This window comes from Trichechus manatus, unplaced genomic scaffold (assembly GCF_000243295.1).
Source record: "Trichechus manatus latirostris isolate Lorelei unplaced genomic scaffold, TriManLat1.0 scaffold00066, whole genome shotgun sequence".
NCBI lineage: Eukaryota > Metazoa > Chordata > Mammalia > Sirenia > Trichechidae > Trichechus > Trichechus manatus.
In genome coordinates, this window is record NW_004444002.1 from 619,998 (window position 1) to 625,871 (window position 5,874).

Genomic DNA, 5,874 nt, shown 5'->3' on the forward strand with positions numbered 1-5,874 from the left:
AAGGAAAGTATTAGCCCAAGAGACAGAAAGGGCCACATAAACCAGAGACTTCATCAGCCTGAGACCAGAAGAACTAGATGGTGCTTGGCTACCACCAATGGCCGCCCTGACAGGGAATACAACAGAGAGCCCAGGATGGAGCAGGAGAAAGGTGGGGTGCAGGACTCAAATTCTAGTAAAAAGACCAGACTTAATGGTCTGACTGAGACTGGAGGAACCCCGGAAAGCATTGTCCCCGGATTCTCTGTCATCCCAGAACTAAAACAATTTCTGAGGCCAATTCTTCAGACAAAGATTGGACTGGACTGTGGGACATAAAATGATACTCGTGAAGGGTGTGCTCCTTAGCTTGACTAGATATAAGAGACTAAATGGGCAGCTTCTGTCTGGAGGTGAGATGAGAAGGCAGAGAGGTTTAGGAGCTGGTTGAATGGACACGAAAATCAGAGGTGGAAAAGAGGAGTGTGTTGTCACAGTATGGGGAGTAGAATTAGGGTCACATAACAATGTATGTATAAATTTTTGTATGGGAGACTAACTTGAAATGTAAACTTCCATTTAAACTACAACAATAAAAAATTAAAAAAAAAAAAAGCCTCCTCCTGGATATATGCTGGTATAATAGAGCACTGAATTAGGAATCAGAAAATCTCAGTTCCAATTAGCAGTGTGTCCTTAAGCAAATTACTTGACGGGTCAGAGACTTCACTTCCTCATCTGCCCTGCCAGCTTCATAAGGTTGTTGGAAGATCAAATGAGGTCAGTATTTGAAAGCCTATTAAACTGTAGCACACTCTAATAAATGTAAGAATCCTTATTCAAGGCCCTCCACACTTTGGCTCTATTCTCCCTGTCAAGACTTATCTTCCAGTGTACTCCAATAGAAACTTTCTGCCCAACCCCTGCTGGTGCATTCATTTATTCATTCGTTGAACAAATATTTTCTGAAGGCCCACTATGTGCCAGGCACTGAAGTTATGGGTATGAATTAGAAACCGTTCCTGAGTTAAAGGAACATACTGGCTGGTGAGAGACAGACAAGTAAGCATGATATAATAGTGTGTTAGTAAACAATGAGAGAGGTAAGCTGAAGGTGCTGCAGAGTACAGACAACCCAGCTGAGCTGGAGACGGAATCCAGGAAGGCTTCTTGGAGGAGGTGCTAGCTGAGCTAAGAATTAAAGAAAAGTAGGAGTTCCCAAGTCGATTGGGCAGGAAAGGCATTACAGGCAGAGGAAACAGTATGAGCAGAGACACAGAAGTGTGAAACAACGTGATACATTCAGGGGGAACTGCGAATAGTTTGGCAGAGCTAAAGCATGGAATGCATGCGGGTTGGGGTGGAGTGGGAAGTGTCCACTGATGTAGATAGAAGAATAAGCAGGAGTCAAATTAGGGAAGTCCTTTTAACCCTCAGTATGCCACCAGGGTCCATTGGGCCCAATTTTAATTTTTGAGTTTCTAATTTGAACAGTTTTAACTACTTGTAAGGATGGATATTTCATGACTTTTATTTTTTCTTAAAGGTCTTCCAAAGAACAGAGAAAATTTTTACTTATTTTTAAAATAGAATACAACTTATTTGAGTCCATTGAATACTTAAGTAAAGTTAACATACACGATGGGATCTTCCTGATCTTATTTTTCTTATATCTTGAAACATTTTGCTATTTCAATATCCCAGAAATCATTTCACTATTACTCATCAATTATTCCCAACTATGCTAAAAATTGGAGTCCCTGGATGGTGCAAACAGTTAATGCGCTCAGCTACTAACCAAAAGATTGGTGGTTTGAGTCCCCAGAGGCACCTTGGAAGAAAAGCCTGGCAATCTACTTCTGAAAAAACAGTCATTGAAAACTTTATGGAGTACAGCTCTAGTCTGATACACATGGGGTTGCCATGAGTCAGAATCAACTTGATGGCAACTGGTTTATGCTAAAAAGACTAAAGTAATTTAAAAAAAAACAGAAGAATGATGGAATCACCTAGAAGGATGGCACAGTTGTGAAATAAATCATCCCTATTGCACTGTCCTTTAGGTTTTTTTTTTTAATTGTGTTGCCCAAAGTAATGCACAACTCTTTAAAAAGTTATAAAAGAAGTCTGAAAGTATATCTTTGTAGGCTTTTTTCAAAAGATTATATTGAACACAGTTGAAAATTCCGAAGGTGTAATTTTCCACAAAGAGGAAATTTGACAGCGGAAGACGTTTCCTAATTATTGGACAAATCAGAAGATGAATTCAAAGAGACAGCAACACGCTAGACTAATGGTGATGGTGAAATTGATAATATAAGTAAAATCTCAGACAATGAGTCTATAGATGGTGATATTTTAGATAAAAATTTTCAAACTCAAGAATGTATAATGGAACAATATATTTCTAAGGACAAAAAGGAACTGTGGTATTCTTACGCAGTTTAGTCATTCAACAGGAAGGACTTCATCAGGCAATGTTTTGTGACAAGAACCTGGACCATCCCATTTTGCTAAAAGGACATGTGATAGTATTCTTTCATCTTTTAGAATGTTTCTGCACCAAAATTTATTTGGTATAGTTCATAAATGGACAAATGCTGAAGGACAAAAGCATGAAGGCAGATGTGCATCCAAAGATGGTTGGAAGGAAAAGATGATGTAGAAATGAAAAAAAAAAAAAAAAAAGACCTCATTTAATTGATCATTCTAAATGGTGTTTGGAAATTTAAAAATGAAAATGTTTTGCAATTGTGGAGCAAAGATGGCCACCCTCTCTTCAACAAAATTGTGAGCCATTAAAGTTTCCCAAAGTATTACATTTTGAACAGTTTAAGTGTATGAAAAATAACAGGAGCAATGACAAACTAGGATGTATTAGAGATGTATTTGAAATCTGGAATCACTATTTATGAGATAGATATATATGTTCCAGGTTTTTGTATGACAATTAATAAATAATTAGTTGCATTCAAAGGATGTTGCCCATTTCGGGTAAATATACCTTCAAAACCAGAAAAACATGGAATAAAATTTTGTTTTTTTATGTCTAAATTCTTATTAAACTCTCTAATCAAGTTGTTTTTCTTTATCCTTTTATTATTACTTCTGTTAATTATTTGCAAAATGACTTAAAAATATGAAACTAAAAAAAAGGGTCCATTGGACCCAGATGGTAAGTGGTTATGACTATTTTTCCTGGTATATTGAGAGTTTAAGCAGGACACTAACCTGGTTTCACAATTAGTAAATGGCCTAGCTTGGATTTTAACTCAGATTCATCAGTCTCCGCATTCTGTATTATGATATCCTCCAACAATCCTGAATTGCCTACAGTACCTGTGAGCTGGGCATTTTCGATGGTAGAGATGGATGGTCTCGTCATTACAGTAGGGTAGTGAGTGGCATGGGAGCCCTGGTGGTGCAGTGGTTAAGAGTTTAGCTGCTAACCAAGAAGGCTGGCCGTTCGAATCCACCAGCTACTCCTTGGAAACCTTATGGGGCAGTTCTACTCTGTCCTATGGGTCGCTATGAGTCGGAATTGACTCAACGGTAATGGGTTGATTTTTTTTGCTGAGTTGGTGGCATAGTAGTGGCTGTCTGAATGTACGAATTGTTCCTAAGGCTTGCATTTGGGAGTTGAGGACGGCTGCTACTTCCTGATATTTTTATGTAACTGTGTTGTATACCTGTGGTTCATCTTGTCTCCCAGTCTGGATATAAACCCCTAGAGAACATGGATCATAATGTCAATTTCTTTTGAATTCACTTCTTTCCCCTAGCATGTAGGAAATATATCAGAAATCTTTCCTGAATGGACAACAATAAACCTAAGGAGAAAAGAAAACCAAGTGGGTCATTGTGACAGAGTGGGTAAATGTTGGTTCAGGCAACGTTCATTGAGCCCTAGCTCTGTGCCAGGCCCTGTGCCAGAAACTGGCGATGCAGAGGTAGAAGTGGCACTTGTTCCTGCTCTCAGAGAGCTCCTAGTTTAGCAGATCAGATAGCCAAGGGAGAGCAACAGAAATGCCTGCTCTCTTGCCGTCTGTGGGGTTTACATAGACACTGCTGGGAAGCTCACAACACTGGGCTCTGCTACGCCATGTGCTTTATACACAGCAGGCCTTCAGTTCAGCGTTTTGAGGGCTTAGTGCGTACTCCAGTTTCCTAGTGCTGCCTGTTTTAGTATTCCGTCTTTGACTTCCATCCCTGGGAGTCACTTTTGGCTCTGCCTCTTGACTACAGATGAGGCATGTTGCTCCCTCCCAGAGGTGTAAATGTTGGCAAACCAAAAATCCAAACCAGTTGCCGTTGAGTCAAGTCCGACTCATGGTGATCCCGTGTGTTTCAGAGTAGAACTGCACTTCATAGGGTTTTCATAACTGTGGCTTTTTGGAAGCAGATTGCCAGGCCTTTCTTCCAAGGTGCTTCTGGGTGGGTTCAAACCACCAAACTTTGGGTTAGTAGCTCAACGCTTAACCATTTGTACCACCCAGGGACTTTTAATTTAACAAGGGCTAGGACATCTGGCCTTAGACTCACCCACATACCCTGATCTAGTATGTTTCCAGATAACTGTAGTTCAAGGCAGACCATGATAGAGATTTGAATGCATGCATGCATACATGCATGCATGAATGAATGAACAAGTGGAAAGGCAGTATTTTTAGGTATCTGGTCTATCTCTAGCTCAGCAAGTTATTATGATTTTGGGCCAAAGGCACCAAGCCACTTAATAACATCCATTGACTGAAATATAGACAAACTATTGAGGATTCAGCTCTACTTTGCCTCAGGGCTGAAGTTTGAACCCACAAGCAATAGATGCAAGCCATGAGCACCAGTGCCTCGGATAGACCTGGGTTCAAATCTGTCATTTATTATATGACCTTGGGCAAGTGATTTAAACTCTCTGAGTGTCAGTTTCCACATTTGTAAAATGGTGTGATAATTGCACTCACCTCAGGGTGACTGTGAGGACTACATGAGATCATGTGTATAAAGCACTTAGTACAATTCCTGACACAGGGTAAGCTCTCAAACGGTAGGTGCTGACGTTAGCATTGTGGTCAGCCTGGCTCCTGAGCCCTCCTCTGAGGTACAAAGTGGCATAGTGTTGTCGAGCTCCATTGTGGCTTCTTGCCAGTTCTGGCAGGTTTAGTTTTTCCTCTCCAGGTGTCTGTTCCCTCTGAGGCTGATGGAATCTTCAGGCTCACAATAGGGGTTGGAGAGAGACTGTGCTGTCTGGTGGCTGCGTGCGTGCCCTCTGGGCCACAGTCTGCTGTGCTTAGGGGGCCTGGGAGGAAACCTGGGACATGGGGGAGATACTGCTAGGGTCAGTGGGGCTGAGGCAGTTACATTTCTCTGGCTTTGATTCTCTTTCATCTGGAGCACCAGATGCCTGGCCAGAGGATGGCCCGCCTCCTGCCCTGCTCATGTCTGCAGTCTGTCATCTGTCTGGCATTTGAAACACACTAGGAGTTTTACTTAAAAATCCAAAGAGGCATTTTTTAAATAAGAAATTGTTTCCCTTTATACATATTTTCCTACTGAATATAAAAATAATTAAATTATAAGTATAAAACATGGACAGGTAACACTCCCCCCCCCACTGTCACTCTCCAGAGAGAAGCACAGTTAAGTTCGGTATATATTCCTCCAGATATGCTGCTTACCAGTATTCAGGGCAGCTGTGTTTTATGCAAGGACTGTGTTCCTGAAGGCTGCACATAATTAGAAATTTGCATACTTTGAAACCCAACTTGACAAAGGAAGGCTAGAATTTCTATTTATCAGCTAAAGTGGTGCCACCATGTGGCAATAATGTAAACATGGCTTACAATTCACTGGGCCTTTCAGCTTTGAAATTGCAGGATTCTTTTTTTTTTTTTTTTT